The following is an 18467-nucleotide window of genomic DNA, read 5'->3' as shown; positions in this document are numbered from 1 at the left end:
GGCTGCCTGTGCATCCTTCAGCGCCGCCGTGATTACTGGCCATGCTTCCGCGATCTTCCGTCCCCAGTCGCTAGCGTCCACCTGGGGTTCCGGGGGTTGAGGTAGCTCCGGTATGGGGACGAAGTCGCGCCCCGAGACTACTTCAAACGGAGTTTTCCCCGTGCTCGTGTGGACGGTGTTGTTGTATGCGACTTCGGCGAACGGGAGCAGTTCAGCCCAGTCGTCTTGGTGGTAGTTAGTATATGATCGTATGAATTGCTCTAAGGTGGCATTAAGAACCTCTGTGGCTCCGTCCGTCTGGGGGTGCCAAGCCGTAGATAGGGCCTGTTGGGTCCCCGTCAGCTTTAGGAAGGCCCGCCAGAATTTGGAGGTGAACTGTGTGCCCCTGTCGGTCACCACACGTGCGGGACATCCGTGTAGCCTGTACACGTGGATGAGGAAGAGTTTGGCTAGCTGTTGTGAGGATGGGACCGACGTGCAGGGGATGAAGTGGGCCTGCTTTGAGAAGTAGTCCTTCACCACCCAAATGGCCGTTTTCTTCTGGCTGGGTGGGAGGTCCACTATAAAATCCATAGAGATTTCCTCCCATGGGCGGGAGGGTTCTGCCACCCGTTGTAATAGCCCCGCGGGTTTGCCTGGTGCCCGTTTGGCCCTAGCGCACGTTGGGCAGGACGCTACGTAGGTTTTTACGTCTCGCCTGAGCGCGGGCCACCAGAATTGACGCCGTGTTAGGTGTAGGGGCTTGAGGAACCCAAAGTGTCCCGCTTGTTTGGCGTCGTGTGACCTATGCAAGATCGCCTGGCGTTGCGAGTCCGGGACGTAGATTCTGCCTTCCCCCCATGCCAGGTCCTGTGCCATCGTTACCTTGTCGGGGTTTGCCAGGAACCAGGGGTCGGTTTTGAGGGCGGCGGCGAGGTCCGTGCGCATTCCCCCTGGTAGTTGCGGTTGGCTTCTTCCGGTCGCCGGTTGTCCCGCCGTCGGCTGCGCCGTAGAGTCGAGCTGCCTCCGCGCGCCGCTTCGGGTGGTCACGGCCATCCCCAGTTGCGAGGCGGATAGGACCGTCCCAATGGTGTCTGGGGCGGGCTCTTCGTCTTGGGGCAGTCGGGAGAGGGCGTCGGCCAGGAAGTTCTTTTTGCCCGGCATGAACTTCAGCTGGAAATTAAAGCGGCTGAAGAATTGGGCCCATCGGACCTGTTTTGGGCTAAGGCGTCTAGGCGTTCGTAGGGCCTCGAGGTTCCAGTGGTCAGTCCAGACCTCGAATGGTTGGGTGGCTCCCTCGAGTAGGTGTCGCCATGTCTCTAGCGCTGATTTCACCGCGAAGGCTTCTTTCTCCCAGACGTGCCATCGCCTTTCTGTCTCGGAGAACTTCCTTGACAGGTAGGCGCATGGTTTCAGGAGTCCCGTGGGGTCTTTCTGTAGCAGGATGGCTCCCAGGGAGAAGTCTGAGGCGTCGGCTTGGACCACGAACGGCCGTTCTGGGTCCGGGTGCGCGAGGATTGGCTCCGTAGTGAACAGCGCTTTCAGCTTGTTGAATGCGGTCTGGCACGCGGGAGTCCAATTCAGCACTGTGCCTGGGTTCTTGGCGCGTCGGGTGTCCCCCACCCCTTTGGTTTTGAGGAGGTCCATTAGGGGGAGGGCTATCTCTGCGAACCCCCGGGCGAATGACCTGTAAAAATTCGCGAATCCGAGGAAGCTCTGTAGTTGGCGTCTGTTGCGGGGGCGCTCCCAGTTTAGCACCGCTTCGACTTTTGCGGGGTCCATTTCGATGCCGTCCCCAGAGATTCGGTACCCCAGATAGTCTAGGCGCTCTTTGTGAAACTCGCACTTTGTAGGCTTGGCATAGAGCTGCGCCCTTCTGAGCTTGTCGAGGACTTGCCTGACTAGGGTCACATGTTCCTCGTGCGTTTTTGTGTAAATAAGGACGTCGTCGATGTAGACCAGGACCCCTTTGAACAGATGTTCATGCAGTACCTCATTGATGAGCTGCATGAACACCCCAGGGGCCCCCGCGAGTCCGAAGGGCAGTACTTTGTACTGGAAGGCGCCTAGGGGGCAGTTGAACGCCGTCTTCCATTCGTCCCCCTCCCTGATTCGGATGCGATAGTACGCCTCGCGAAGGTCCAGTTTGGAAAAGACTTTGCCCGTGGACAGGTGGGCGAGCATGTCCTTCACCAGGGGTAAGGGGTATTTGTTGGACAGGGAAGCCGCGTTTAGGCCCCGGTAGTCGGTGCAGAGCCGTAGGGTCCCGTCTTTCTTCTCCCGGAATAAGACGGGGGCTCCGACCGGTGAGCATGCTGGCTCTATGAATCCCCTGTCTAGGTTTTTATCGATGAACTCCCGGAGGGTTGCCATCTCCTTCGGGGTCATCGAGTAGATCTTTGGTCTAGGTAAGGGGACGTCGGGCAGTAGGTCGATCCGGCAATCCGTCTTGCGGTGGGGGGGTAGTTGGTCAGCTTCTGCCTCTCCGAAGACCTCGGAGAAGTCGGCGTATTGTTCTGGTAGGTCTGCTGTGGTAGCGGCGTTGTCTTGTGTGGTCGCCTCCGCTCGTCCTACCGTGGGGTTGGTTCTGCCTGCTGGAACTGGTGCTCGATACTCGCCGTCGCCAAATGTGAAGGTGCGGGTCTCCCAGTTGATCCGCGGGTTGTTTGTCGCGAGCCATGGCATCCCCAGGACTGCAATGGGCCGTCCGATGTGCGTGACGACGAACGATGTGCGCTCGGTGTGAGTGCCCATTTGCAGGGTGACCGGCTCGGTTTGTAGCGTGGCTGGTTTCCCTCCTGCTGTGGAGCCGTCCAGCTGGTGGAATGCCAGCGGCGTGGGGAGGGGGAAGCAGCGGAGGTCGAGTTTGGCGACTAGGTCGGGGTGGATGAGGTTTTTTGAGCACCCCGAGTCCACTAGTGCCGCGGCCGTGGTGGCTCCGTTGCCGGCAGAGAGTTTGATTGCTGCCATTATTACGGGGCTTTTGTCGTTCCGTCGAGGTGGTCCGCGCTGCTGTCCCACCGCCTGCCTCGCCACGCGTTTCAGGGCAGGCGGGGAGCTTTTCCCGCCGGCTGGTCGGGGTCTGCGTTATCCTCTTCCCCCCAGTAAGCGTCCCAGCCTTCCTCTGGTGTCGCTGTGGCCACGGTCATTCGGCGGTGAGGGGGCGGCCCCAGGTTGGGTGGTTTGGGGCTAATTTTCGGGGTGGGTTTGGGCGCACTGGTCGGCGGTCGGTTGGCGAAGCAATCCACCGTCTTGTGCCCTAATTTGCCACACCTCCCGCAGGGCTCCCGGTTGAATTTCTTTTTTGGGTATATGGGGCCGGCCATCCCCACGTGTGGTGCGGGTACCTTTTTTCCGGCATAGTTTGTGTCTTCCGTGGTTGTCATGAGGAAGGTGCGGTGCGCGTGTTCGGCTTTCCCCGCGAGGCGGATCCACCCGTGTAGCGTTTCTGGGTCGTCGCGGTAGACGGCCCATTGGAGAACGTCGCGGTTGAGCCCCCTTTTGAACATTTCCAGCAGGGTGGTCTCGGACCAGTCGCTGACCTTCCCCGCGAGGGCTTTGAACTCCAGGGCGTAGTCAGGGACCGTGCGTGTGCCCTGTTTAAGTCTTTGGAGTGCGCTTTTCGCCCTTACTTTGGCTAGGGGGTCTTCGAAGTAGTTTTTCATCTCATTGATGAAAGCAGGGAAGGTGGCGAGGGCGGGGGAGCTGGACTCGTACAGTTGGACGTACCAGTCTGCCGCCCTGTCTTGGAGTTTGATCACCACGGCGGCGATCTTGTCGGCCTCGGAGTCGTAGGAGTGTCCGTGCCTCCCCATGAACTCCCTAGCGTTCGTGACGAAAAACGAGAGTTTCGTGGGGGTCCCATCGAAGAAGATGGGGAAGTCCTTTGGGGCCCGGGCATTTTGCGCGGCCCCGCCTCTCGCTTCCCGGTGTGTGGTGTCGTCCGCCTGTGCCGTCTGCTGACCCTCCGCTGGCCCGTGGGGGTTCGGTGCTTCGCTCGGGGTGTGGGCCTGTGCGGGGACGTCGTTGGGTGGCGCGGGGGGCATAAGCGACTGGAGCATGGTCCGGAGTTCCGTCAGTTGAGCCCGCATGGCCGCGAGTTCAGCTCGTGCCTCCTCGTCCACAGCCCGCGCCGCCGCTGGGGCCGGTTCCGTTGGCGCGTCCTCGGGGGTGGGTTGCCGGCGGGGTTCATCGTCCCTCTGCCGCGGGTCCGCTTCCTCCGCCGTCTGCTGGGTGTCTCCGTCGTCCTCCTCCATGTTGCCCGCCGTTGGGCTGTCGCTCCACGCCCGTTGCTGGGGTGCGATGTGGGTTGCGGGGTCCTCCGCTGGTTTCGGAAGTCGTGCTGCTCCCTCCCGCGGTCGGGTTGCCTCCGTCGCCATCTCCCCTTGGGGTTGGAGCTGAGGCTCGGGTCGGGTGGGGTGGGCGTCCATGGCTCCGGGAGTCCGCGGTGCCTCTGGCCTTGGTCGGTCCTCCTATGTCTCTTGCCGCGCGGCTCGCCCTCCTTGCCCGCGCCGCTCCGGCCTCATCTTGCTGGTCTTCTCGCTGTCTACTCCTCCCGCGGCTCGTTGTCGTCCGGTGGGGCTCGGCGAGGCTGAGTTTATGACTCTCAGCTTTATGTCATGCGCTGCCTGCCTCTGAATAATACTCAGACACTGGTTCGTGGATCAGGCTCTGATTTATTCACAGCGCAGTTACAGCGTTGGAAGAAAAAAGCTGAGAGTGACAGGAGCGCGCCGGTGCAGGGTTTAAATACCCCGCGCCGGTCAGCGCCCCCTCACTCGCGGTCACGTCACCCCCCTTTGTCCAATACGTTGCCCTGCCGGTGGGTGAGGGGTTCCGGGATCGCCCATCATCAGGTTTTCTATTCCTCTGCTGATTGCTGTCAGCTGGGCGATCTCCGTTGTATTGGCGCTGATGGCTTGGGTGTGCTCCGTGATCCGTTTAGTTATTGTTTGTTGGCCGTTAGTCGTTGTGGGTTGATGGCTACTTATCTTGCACCCCTTCACCTATTTCCTTGCTATTGTCATGTGTGCCATTGCGCTGATGACTTCAGCTCAACGGCACTCATGACACCTTCCCTCACCTACTCTTTCTGTCAAGGATGGGTGCAGATATTGATTTATGGCATCTTCTCATCCAGGCATGTGTATTCATCCTGAAGTGGTTGCCGGAATGCAACTGTGTACATTCCTTAAATAAACTATTAGTTTCAGGCTGCAAAAGGACACAGGTACAAGTCTTCCTGTCAGGCACACCAGACAAAATTATAGCATTTGGAATTCATTCACAGAGAAGGTTCTACCTCTTGTTCTGTCAGAAGCGATGGGAATTAGGCATGTTCTCAGGCTGAAATTTTCAGAAAGGCAAATATCTCAACACTAAAGGGACGGTGGCCACATGGGCACAGCATGGGCACATCTTTGCCATTTGATTGCACTAGAAATGGCATGAAGTTGAATGAAAAATATACATAGAACAGGGCATTTTACCTGAATTTTTGCAATTGACCTATTTCTACAGCGTAGAGCTCTTGTGGCTGCTACAATCCCTGAGTTACTTTTAGGCTGCAAATTTAGAGGAGGTCTCAAGTGAAGGACTGCAATTTCCTTATTTATTGAAATGTTATTTTATACCACCCAACAAAAATGCTTTAGGAAGTCCAAAACATATGAAAAGCTAAGCTTTGAGAACATTCAGTGGTAGTGCTGCTGCTCTTACTTCCTGCCTTCTCTGCATTCCTCTGAATTCCTTTGAAGGGCCTCAGTGCTGCTTCTCTTTTAAGTGGACGAGTGGCTGTTCCATCCTTCAGCTCTTAAGCAATAAACACTAAGGATATAAAATAAATTCTCTGTGGACCTCTGAGTGAGTGGATTTGCCGTATTTGCCAAAATAGACTCTGCCGTGGCATAAATGGAGTCAAGTAACAGAATGGAGTCACTAACATCTGTCTTTCTTCCATAAGAAAAGCACACAAATACCAAAAAGTTGATGATGCAACTACCTGAAACCTAACGTATACTTCTTCATGTGCAAAATGAATCTGGGGTGTTTGCACTGAAAGGAAGTATGTAATAGGGCAAGTTTAGTTTTGTTTGTTTGGTTTTTTAAGGCTTACATTAATGGGAAATTGTTTTAAAACATCTGCATTGAGAAATTACATGTTAAAAAAAGGAGACTGGAGAAGTTTGCATGAAAAAAACCTACTGTATATAAAGGAAATTACCATTAAAAACCATTGAGAGAAAATGCATATAAATATTCTGCAAATTAAGGAAAATTGGAAATGAGGATGCAGACTTTTTACTATTAAAAAAAAATACCCAAAGGGCCAGCATACTGGCCAACTATCGCTAATGGACTGATGGTTCTTTAAGTTTATAGTACTCTAAATAACCATCTTCCAATCAATCATTTAAAGGCCTAAACCTTCTTTCTCTTGCTCTTTCTCATGTCTGACTTTCACAGCCATACAGTTGTGATCGAAATTATTCAACCCCCTTTGCAAATCAGGTTGATTGTCAAAATATACAGACTTTCAGCTGTTTGCAATGAACAACCTGATTTGCAACAGGGGTTGAATAATTCCGATCACAACTGTACATTAGTACTGTATTGCTGTTGTTTTAAATGTTGTTTTGACTATTCTGATCTTTCTATTCATTATTAAATCCAGTCCTGATTTGGATTTGAGATTGCCTCCCTCCCTTGGACTGATCTTCCCTTTACTTCTCCAGCACACCATTCATCTTTAGCTATCCTTGAGCCCTGCAAAACAGAACTATCTGCCAACTGCTTTGTCTGCAGCTATGACTTCACTGTGCATCCTGCTTGACATTACTTTTTTCTTAATATATAAAATTAACCCAGATGTTTTTACTTTCCATTTTAACTTTCATAATGTGTGTTTCTAAGCTCAGCTAACGAAGTGGTGCCACCAGCGTAACTCAGATTTGTTACTGTTTTGACGCCCACTTTTGATTCCAGCTGTTATCTCTTCCAATCTTGCCATTTCTATAATATATTCACTGTGCAAGTTAAAAATATATGGAGACAATGCGCATCTCTGTTTTCTGCAGTTTGAATACGTTATTTCTCCAAATTTAGTTGTTACAGCAGCTTCTTCGTTGCAAAGATTCCTTAGAAATATAATCATGTGTTTTGGCATGATATAGCCTTAGATATTTCACATTCTGGCATGATCTATAACATTGAATACATAGTGGTAATCAATAAAGCAAAGGTAACCCTTTTTAAAAAAAAATTCTTATTCCCTTTATTATCCATATTATGTTAGCTATCTGATCCCTTGTTTCCAACTTGAGAAACTTGCCCGTTTATTTAGCGTTCCTCTCTCTTAAGGTGTGGCTCTATTTTTGGCGAAGCCAAGCAAAACTTTCCTTGCATGAGGAATTAATATAGCTATTAATATAGTTCAGTAATTTGCAGATTCTTTTATATCTTCCTTTTCCTATCTCTAGGGCCAGCCCTCTTCTTAGGACTGTGACATACTACGGTTAGCATTTTAACTGCCTCTTCGCCTACAGTTTAACAGGTTTTGTTTTTCCCTCTTCCAAGGACTTGAACACCTGATCTACTGACTCTTATAGCTAATTTTCTAATTTTCTGTCATTCCATAATTCCATTTGTGAAGTATATCCATGCACCTTTTTCATTTTCTTTAAATCTCATTTGCCTATATTACATTTCTGTACTAGGTTTATTTCTTGGAAAATGTATTCAGTGATTACACTTGACTAGTCCAAACTTAGCTATAAGATTTCCTCTTATTTCTCTTTAAAAATCTCATTTATTTTCTTTTTTCTTGTTATTTTCCTGCATTTGTGGACATTCTTAGGATCTTTCCTTATCCCTTCTTCTTGACACTGAAAGTCTCCGTTCAGTCATTGTATTAACTTGTTACTGTTGCTGCAAATCTTTCATCTTTCATCTTCAGTTATCATGAGAGTTTGCTCTTGGGTGTTTAGTTCTGTTATTGATTCAGATCTCTTTACATAGCTGTTCTTGGTCTCTGGCATAAGTTAAGTCTACTGAATCTGTTCCTTACTATATGTCTTCTAAATCAAATCATGCTGGTAAATCTTACTTTACAATTACAGTTACACAGAATTGGCTAGTGGAAAATTGGCCCATCATGGACTGGCAGTTCTTCCGTGCTGCTGCACAAAGCCTAGCCACATGCGCTATAACAAAAGGCAGTTCATCTGTAAGCAGCATCTGGGCATAGGCTGAGTCTGAGCAACCAGGATATCTACTAATCAGAGGTAGGATGAATCTGGTTCGAATGTCTCCATAAAAGCGGCAACGAAGAAGAACATGTTCTGGAGTTTCCACCTCTCCAGGGTCACGGGGCAAAGGCTTTCAGCCAATGGCACTTTTTTATATTTACCATCCAATACTGCAGAGGGGAGTGCATGTCAAGAGAGAAAGCTTTCCGATGTCTGGGTGTTTCTAGCTGTGTAAGGTGGCTGGCAGCAATGACAATGTATGTGTTGTGTACTGGTGACAGGAAGGCCAAGGCCTTCCCTAGATCTGCTTTCCGCTCTGTATCCTTTATCCTTTGCTTCAGCGTTTGTTTCGCCTGATCATATTTCATCATAAGAACCGAGGAGGGATAGTAGCCTACATCTGAAAGTTTAGATTCTACAGCCTTGATCCATGTGGTGTCATGTTCCCCGTTTCAATGTTCGGTATACATCGTAACGCTTCACATGTCACTTTCTTGCTCCGTGTTTCCCTCTTGGAAATTTCCAGCCCTGCGAGGCTGTAATCTCTGGAATGCATGTTTGGGTTGGTGGCTTTCCTCAAGGTTGCTTTCCCAGGCCGGTTTGTGATGCTGGGTAGCATCTGGCATGGGGTGATTGCTACGATGGGGCACGGGGCAGAGTTGGATTGAGGCAACAGTATTTGATTTGTATTTCGCGCGCTTTTGCTTTATTCTCAGCTTTGTCTGTATCTGCACACTATTCCTTTAATAAATCAGTTATCTTAAAGCTCGAGCTTGTGAGACTGAGTATGTTGGAGTAGGCAACCATTACATGTGGATTGGAAATTGTCCTGGAGAATTAATGGTGCCAGGCCTTGAGGATAAAAGTTAAGCTTTAACCAAAGCTTTATAGAAGCTAGGCACACTCTTGACTCAACTTTTATGATACCTGTCTCCAGTCGTAAATGCGTGTTAGAGGCACAGTGAGGTACCTGGAGAGGTGCTCTGATGAATTTAGATTGTACTCTCTCCAAGGAGGTGAAACAAGAAGCTGGGGAGTCAACTGAAGTCCCATAAAGGAGCCGGGCTCGTGGCTTTGCCTGAAAGAGCTTAAGTGAGGATGAACATAATATCCTCCCTTGGAGTGGAAAACTTTGAGGATGGCATTGGCAGATTTGTTCAGTAGCAGCAGCATATTCACAGTGGGCTCTCCTTGAGCCAGTGGCATGCGTGACCACTCCTGAATACTTAAAACAAGCCACTTGTTCTATTCTATGGCCATTAATGCTCCGTGAACAGAGCTTCAGCCTTTTGGTGGATGCCATAATCCTGGGTTTATCTCCAGGTGATTGTTGTTGCAGTATTGGACCAGAGTTCTCAGAGCTCTTTTAAGGCCTGTTGGTGTTTACCCTTATGTTTGATAGTAATAATTCATGACCAGTTCCATAATTTCAACCTAAAAGTGTCCTGACTGACTTGCCTATTATTCTCTATTTTCCTATTATATAATTATTACATAATAGTGTTGTCCATAGAATGCTGTCTAAGTGTAAACTAAGTGTTTATGTTGCATGAAGCAGGTGCTGGCAAACTCTTTCATCCTATCTCCTATATTAGTGCATTTATCTAATCCTGGTCTTCATGTAATTTCTTCATTTTTCCAACTTTTGCATTCTAATAACTATTAAAAATATTACATCTTTTCCAATTTGCCTTAGAATCCCTCAGTATTTTCCACCACACACGTGTAGTTCATCAGAGTTCACTGTATATCTATTAATTCTAGCAGACAAGATCCTGTCATTTATTGGGTTATAGTTAAACACAATTAATTTTCTGATTATCATTTCCACTCCTGGCTTTTATGTAGTCTCATGTAAACATCTGGTTTAAAATGGCCCATTCCAGACCATCCAAGTTTCCTTTAGTACACTTCATTTCTTCTCTGATAGTTTCCCATCATTCATGCTTCTCATACTCCATGGTCCTATTAGATTTGTTCTTGTAAAACAAGGAATTTTATTTCCCGTACTGGCACCATCATTGACCAGACTTCCTTATGGCTCTGGTTTTACCATATCACCATTTCCAGAGATACTAATGAAAGCTTAGTATTCTTCCATAGTTCTGACCTGAGGATCTCATCATCTGATATCCAATCTTATCTAAACATTCCAGCTTTAACAATTGTTTTTGGCAACAATAAGGAAGTGATTTGCTATTGTCTACTTCTGCATTTGACTCTGGAGTGCCTTCTCCAAGCTGAATTGAGTTTCCTCACAGCTGCAGAATCCCACCTGCCTTCACCCCCACTGTGAATGGCCCTTATCTTCATTTCTCCACTTTGAGCTTTATTGGCCAAGATGACCCTACCATGTCAAATGTCTGCCAGTATGACTCTTAAGATAATTGGTTACTGTGCTCTCCCATTACATCAAGGTGGCAGTCCCCTTGGAGAGCTTGTGCTTCTAGCATATTCTAATAGTTGACTCTTTTTAAAAAAATTCTTCTATAACTGCAGCTTTCATAAATAGGTATTTATCCCTTACCATCCTGTCCCCATCTGTTGTAGGAGTAATTTACCTGTAGGAGTAACCTACTTGCAACCTGTTCTTTATACATCATTGATTTCTTAATTTATAAGCCAATCAGTCCTACACATATCCCCATGAGAACCTGGAGTTGTCAGAATATATTTTAACCGTCTAAATTAGATTAGTAATATAGTAAGTAATAACAATCAAGGCTTGGGTCATTTACCAAGGATTAATGACCAGCTGGGGGAAACTGATAGGGCCAGGCATTAAACAGAAGGGCACTTATCATTTTATTAGAGGTTTCTTTGTTTGTTATTAATTACAGACAAAATATATGTTGCTTTGATATCTTGCAACATGGCTATCGTAGGAAAAGAAAATGGTCCCGCTGCAGAACCAGACTGTTTCTGTATGCAGTTGGACAGAGAATCATCTTTCAGGAATCATATGCTTGATTTAATGATAATGAAACTACTTCCAGGTAATGATACAGAATATTGCAATAGAAAGATAAATGCTCTTAAAAACAACATGACATGAGCGAGTCAGTAGTCTCTTTCAAGTGACCTTATTTACAGTTTATTATTGATTTGTTTCCTTCCACCGCCACCCCAACTTCAACAAAATACTTACTGCAGTATTCTTTCCTCCAACAAATTAGCCACATTATGGAAACCATATAAGATGCAAATATATGCTTTCTGAAGATGTTTAGATATGCTATTACTATTTCCTGATATACCCTGTTTTTCAAAATCATAATCTATGAAATCATAATCTATGCATAGATTAGAAAAAGCATGCATGTAGGACAATATGTTTTGGGGAATGTTTTTATAGAACTGAAGGTTGCATTTAGCTTTGAGAGGATGTTTCCTAATTCTTTTTTTATAAAATCAGTGTTAAAATTGTGATTATGCCAGGTTTTTTTTTGTTTTTTTTTAACAGAGATGCAGTCAAATATATTTTCTCTGAGACATGTTCCTCAACAGTGCAATCTTATGCATATATCTATCCAGAAGCAAGTCACAATGGCTGGTTGATACAACATGCAATAACATTGTATAATCGTGGCTTATTTAACAATGGTTGGCTGAATTTGCATTCTAGGTCATAATCATGGTTTGCAAAACCACAAGAGACTTGGCTCACAAATAACACACTACAGTGCTACACCAAAGAGAAACAAACCCAACACTGTTAATAAACTTGTAGTTTCCATCCCAGCCTTATTCTAAGATGAGGGCAGCATGCACAGTATAGTTGTCCAGTTTCATAGACTTCTATTCTCATGGCTGCTAGGTAGGTGAAGAGTAACTAGGCCAAAACAAAGTAAACTTTGTGCATATTGAGAATGTCTCTGGTTATCAGGGAAACTACTCTTTTTCCTTTGCACTGGTGTTTGCAGTTCTTGTTATGTATCAGCCACGTGGAACTAGTTTGCCTGATGGGGCCCAGATTAAGATGAACATCAGAGACTTACTGTATGTCATGCGCTGCCTACCTCTGAATAATGCTCAGACACTGGTTCTGTGGAACAGGCTCTGATTTATTCACAGTGTAGGTACAGTATAGGAAAAAAGCTGAGAGTGACAGGAGCGCGCCGGTGCGGGGTTTAAATACCCCGCGCCGGTCAGAGCCCCCTCACTCGCGGTTACGTCACCCCCCTTTGTCCAACACGTTGTCCTGCCGGCAGGTGAGGGGTTGCGAGGCCCCGCTGGCGTTCCGGGATCGCCCATCATCAGTTTCTCTATTCCTCCGGTGATTGCTGTCAGCTGGGCGATCTCCGTTGCGTTAGCGCTAACAGCTTGGGTGTGCCTCGTGATCCGTTTAGCCATTGTTTCTTGTCCTTCAGTCTTTGTGAGTTGATGGCTACTTATCTTGAGCCCCTTCCCCTGTTTCCTTGCTATTGTCATGTGTGCCATTGCGCTGATGTCTTCAGCTCAACGGCACTCATGACATACTGCCCCCTGTCCGAATAGTGCCCCCACCCCGGTTTTCTGGGTTTTTTTTTTTTTTTTTTTTCCAGGAGAGCTGTCAAAAGAAACTTTTTGAAATTCCCGCCGGAGTATTTTTCGCCCCTCCCTTTGTTCCGCCCTCTACCACGTGCCTTCCTAGGGTGTGTCCTTAGTGCGCATGCCCAGGTCACACCCTGGCGTGCGCATGCTCCGGCCACACCCTGTTTGTTTGGCTCAGTTCGACGAGGAGAGAGGCGTGGCTGGTCGGGTGCTTATCAGTTCCAGGTAGGGCCCTTCTTTTTTATTCAAAGTGCGTCGCCTTTGTTATGTGTGCTCCTGGGCGTTGCCCCCAGGATGCCCTGTTGACTTGCTTGCCACTCCCCCGTGGGCCCGGGGCGGGGGGAGGGTGCTGGCGAACGCTTGTTACTGCCTCGTGGGCCCGGGGCGGGGGGAGTGAGTCCCGGGGGGGGAGGTCCACCCAAGTCGCGGGCTTGGGGGGGCCCTTTCCCTTGGGGCACGGTAGGCGGGGGGGGCCGCGGGGGAGGGGTTTTGCCGGTGACGGCTTGCTAGCCTTGGTTTTGGCTTGTCGGGGTATGCCCGGTGAAAAGCCCGGGTCAGGTCAGGCGCGTTAACGTTGTGCGCCGCCACCCATTCTGGGTGGGGGAAGTGTTTCCACCTGACCAAATAGTGTAAAGTTCCCCGTTGCCTGCGAGAGTTGAGTATGTCCCTTACGTCAAAGTGATGTTGCCCATCAATCATCACCGGTGAGGGCTGTGGCATGCTTGGGTGCCATCGAGAGGTGGTTGCCGGTTTCAGGAGGCTGGTGTGGAACACCGGGTGGAGTCTCCGTAGGTTGTGTGGCAGGTCCAAGCGTATTGCCACCGGGTTCACTATTTGCGTGACTCGGAACGGCCCGATGTACTTTGGCCCCAGTTTTTTCGAGGGTTGGGGTGACTTTAGAAATTTGGTGGATAGGTAGACCATATCCCCCGCCTGGAACGTCGGTTGTTGGCGCCGGTGCTTGTCGGCCTGCTCTTTGTAGGCCGCCTGTGCATCCTTCAGCGCTGCCGTGATTATTGGCCACGATTCCGCAATCTTCCGTCCCCAGTCGCTAGCGTCCACCTGGGGTTCCGGGGGTTGTGGTAGCTCCGGTATGGGGACGAAGTCGCGTCCCGAGACTACCTCAAATGGAGTTTTCCCCGTGCTCGTGTGGACGGCGTTGTTGTATGCGACTTCAGCGAACGGGAGTAGTTCAGCCCAGTCGTCTTGATGATAGTTGGTATATGAGCATATGAATTGCTCTAGGGTGGCATTGAGGACCTCTGTGGCTCCGTCCGTCTGGGGGTGCCAGGCAATGGATAGGGCCTGTTGGGTCCCCGTCAGCTTTAGGAAGGCCCGCCAGAATTTAGAGGTGAACTGTGTGCCCCTGTCGGTCACCACACGTGCGGGACATCCGTGTAACCTGTACACGTGGATGAGGAAGAGTTTGGCTAGTTGTTGTGCGGACGGGACCGACGTGCAGGGGATGAAGGGGGCCTGTTTCGAGAAGTAATCCTTCACCACCCAAATGGCCGTTTTCTTCTGGCTGGGTGGGAGGTCCACTATAAAATCCATAGAGATTTCCTCCCATGGGTGGGAGGGTTCTGCCACCTGTTGTAATAGCCCCGCGGGTTTGCCTGGTGCCCGTTTGGCCCTAGCGCACGTTGGGCAGGACGCTACGTATGCTTTCACGTCTCGTCGGAGCGCGGGCCACCAGAATTGACGCCTTGTTAGGTGTAGGGTCTTGAGGAACCCAAAGTGTCCCGCTTGCTTGGCATCATGTGACCTATGCAAGATCGCTTGGCGTTGCGAGTCTGGGACATAGATTCTGCCTTCCCCCCATGCCAGGTCCTGTGCCATCGTTACCTTGTCGGGGTTTGCCAGGAACCAGGGGTCGGTTTTGAGGGCGGCGGCGAGGTCCGTGCGTATTCCCCCTGGTAGTTGCGGTTGGCTTCGTCTGGTCGCAGGTTGTCCCGCCGTCGGCTGCGCCGTAGAGTCGAGCTGCCTCCGAGCGCCGCTTCGGGTGGTCACGGCCATCCCCAGTTGCGAGGCGGATAGGACCGTCCCAATGGTGTCTGGGGCGGGTTCTCCGTCCTGGGGCAGTCGGGAGACGGCGTCGGCCAGGAAGTTCTTTTTGCCTGGCATGAACTTCAGCTGGAAATTAAAGCGGCTGAAGAATTGGGCCCATCGGACCTGTTTTGGGCTAAGGCGTCTGGGCGTTCAGAGGGCCTCGAGGTTCCGGTGGTCGGTCCAGACCTCGAATGGTTGGGTGGCTCCCTCGAGTAGGTGTCGCCATGTTTCTAGCACCGATTTTACCACGAAGGCTTCTTTCTCCCAGATGTGCCATCGCCTTTCTGTCTCGGAAAATTTCCTCGACAGGTAGGCGCATGGTTTCAGGAGTCCCGTGGGGTCCTTTTGGAGTAGGATGGCCCCCAGGGAGAAGTCTGAGGCATCGGCTTGGACCACGAACGGCCGTTCTGGGTCCGGGTGCGCGAGGATTGGCTCCGTGGTGAACAGCGCTTTCAGCTTGTTGAATGCGGTCTGGCACGCGGGAGTCCAATTCAATACTGTGCCCGGGTTCTTGGCGCGTCGGGTGTCCCCCACCCCTTTGGTTTTGAGGAGGTCCGTTAGGGGGAGGGCTATCTCTGCGAACCCCCGGGCGAATGACCTGTAAAAGTTCGCGAAACCAAGGAAGCTCTGGAGTTGGCGTCTGTTGCGGGGGCGTTCCCAGTTCAGCACCGCCTCGACTTTTGCGGGGTCCATTTCTATGCCGTCTCCGGAGATTCGGTACCCCAGGTAGTCTAGGCGTGCTTTATGAAATTCGCACTTTGTAGGTTTGGCATAGAGCTGTGCCCTTCTGAGCTTGTCGAGGACTTGCCTGACTAGGGTCACATGTTCTTTGTGCGTTTTAGTGTAGATAAGGACGTCGTCTATGTAGACAAGGACCCCTTTGAACAGGTGTTCATGCAGTACCTCATTGATGAGCTGCATAAACACCCCAGGGGCCCCCGCGAGTCCGAACGGCAGCACTTTGTACTGGAAGGCGCCTAGGGGGCAGTTGAACGCAGTCTTCCATTCGTCCCCCTCCCTGATTCGGATGCGGTAGTACGCCTCGCGAAGGTCCAATTTGGAAAAGACTTTGCCCGTGGACAGGTGGGCGAGCATGTCTTTCACCAGGGGTAAGGGGTATTTGTTGGACAGGGAAGCCGCGTTTAGGCCCCGGTAGTCGGTGCAGAGCCGTAGGGTGCCGTCTTTCTTCTCCCGGAATAAGACGGGGGCTCCAACCGGTGAGCATGCTGGCTCTATGAATCCCCTCTCTAGGTTTTTATCGATGAACTCCCGGAGGGTTGCCATCTCCTTCGGGGTCATCGAGTAGATCTTCGGTCTAGGTAAGGGGATGTCGGGCAGCAGGTCGATCCGGCAATCCGTCTTGCAGTGGGGGGGTAGTTGGTCAGCTTCCGCCTCTCCGAAGACCTCAGAGAAGTCGGCGTATTGTTCCGGTAGGTCTGCTGTGGTAGCGGCATTGTCCTGTGTAGTCGCCTCTGCTCGTCCCACAGTGGGGTTGGTTCTGCCCGCTGGAACTGGTGCCCGATACTTGCCGTCGCCAAATGTGAAGGTGCGGGTCTCCCAGTTGATGCGCGGGTTGTTTGTCGCGAGCCATGGCATTCCCAGGACTGCAATGGGCCATCCGATGTGGGTGACGACGAACGATGTGCGTTCGGTGTGAGTGCCCATTTGCAGGGTGACCGGCTCGGTTTGCATCGTAGCTGGTTTCCCTCCCGCTGTAGAGCTGTCCAGCTGGTGGAATGCCAGCGGCGTGGGGAGGGGGAAGCAGCGGAGGTCGAGTTTGGCGACTAAGTCGGGGTGGATGAGGTTTTTTGAGCACCCCGAGTCCACTAGTGCCGCGGCCGTGGTGGCTCCGTTGCCGGCAGAGAGTTTAATTGCCGCCATTATCATGGAGCTTTCGCCGTTCCGTCGAGGTGGTCCGCACTGCTGTCCCACCGCCTGCCTCGCAACGCGTTTCAGGGCAGGCGGGGAGCTTTTCCTGCCGGCTGGTCTGGGTCTACGTTGTCCTCTTCCCCCCAGTAGGCGTCCCAGCCTTCCTCTGGTGTCGCTGTGGCTACGGTCATTCGGCGGTGGGGGGGCGGCACCAGGTTAGGTGGTTTGGGGCTAGCTTTCGGGGTGGGTTTAGGCGCACTGGTCGGCAGTCGGTTGGCAAAGCAATCCGCCATCTTGTGCCCAAGTTTTCCACACCTCCCGCAGGGCTCCCGATTAAATTTCTTCTTTGGGTATGTGGGGCCGGCCGTCCCCACGTGTGGTGCGGGTACCTTTTTGCAGGTGTAGTTCGTGTCTTCCGTAGTTGTCATGAGGAAGGTGCGGTGCGCGTGTTCGGCTTTCCCCGCGAGGTGGATCCACCCGTGTAGAGTTTCTGGGTCGTCGCGGTAGAGGGCCCATTGCAGTACGTCGCGGTTGAGCCCCCTTTTGAACATTTCCAGCAGGGTGGTCTCGGACCAGTCGCTGACCTTCCCCGCGAGGGCTTTGAACTCGAGTGCGTAGTCTGGGACAGTGCGTGTGCCCTGTTTAAGTCTTTGGAGTGCGCTCTTCGCCCTCACTTTGGCTAGTGGGTCTTCGAAGTAGCTTCTCATCTCCTTGATGAAGGCGGGGAAGTTGGCGAGGGCGGGGGAGCTGGACTCGTATAGTTGGACGTACCAGTCCGCCGCCCGGTCTTGTAATTTGATCGCCACGGCAGCGATTTTGTCCGCTTCGGAGTCGTAGGAGTGTCCGTGCCTCCCCATGAACTCCCTGGCGTTCGTGATAAAGAACGACATTTCGCGGGGTTCCCATCAAAGAAGATGGGGAAGTCCTTTGGGGCCCGGGCGTTTTGTGCGGCCCTTCCTCTCGCTTCCCGGCCTGTGGTGTCGTCCGCCTGGGCCGTCTGTTGACCTTCATTTGGCCCGTAGGGGTTCGGCGCTTCGCTCGGGGTGCGGACCTGTGCGGGGACGTCGTTGGGTGGCGCGGGGGGCATGAGCGACTGAAGCATGGTCCGGAGTTCCTTCAGTTGGGTCTGCATGGCCGCGAGACCAGCTCGTGCTTCCTCGTCCACGATCCACGCCGCCGCTGGGGCCGGTTCCGTCAGTGTGTCGGCGGGGGTGGGTTGCCGGCGGGGTTCAGTCTCTCTCGGCCGTTGGTCCGCTTCCTCCGCCGTCTGCTGGGTGTCTCCATCGTCCTCCTCCGTGCTTACTGCCGTTGGGCTGTCGCTCCACGCCCGTTGCTGGGGTGCGATGTGGGGCGCGGGGTTCTCCGCTGGTTTCGGAAGGTATGTTGCTCCCTCCCGTGGTCGGGTTGCCTCCGTCGCCATCTCCCCTTGGGGTTGGAGCTGAGGCTCGGGTTGGGTCGGGTGGGCGTCCATGGCTCCGGGAGTCCGCGGTGCCTCTGGCCTCGGTCGGTCCTCCTCTGCTTCTTGCCGTGCGGCTCGCCCTCCTTGTCCGCGTCGCGCCGGCCTCATCTTCCTGGTCTTCTCGCCGTCTACTCCTCCCGCGGCTCGTTGTCGTCCGGTGGGGCTCGGCGAGGCTGAGTTTATGACTCTCAGCTTTATGTCATGCGCTGCCTACCTCTGAATAATGCTCAGACACTGGTTCTGTGGAACAGGCTCTGATTTATTCACAGTGTAGGTACAGTATAGGAAAAAAGCTGAGAGTGACAGGAGCGCGCCGGTGCGGGGTTTAAATA

The sequence above is a fragment of the Candoia aspera genome, chromosome 1 (genome assembly GCF_035149785.1).
Source record: "Candoia aspera isolate rCanAsp1 chromosome 1, rCanAsp1.hap2, whole genome shotgun sequence".
Taxonomy (NCBI): Eukaryota; Metazoa; Chordata; class Lepidosauria; order Squamata; family Boidae; genus Candoia; species Candoia aspera.
Note: the sequence above shows the minus strand (reverse complement) of the source record.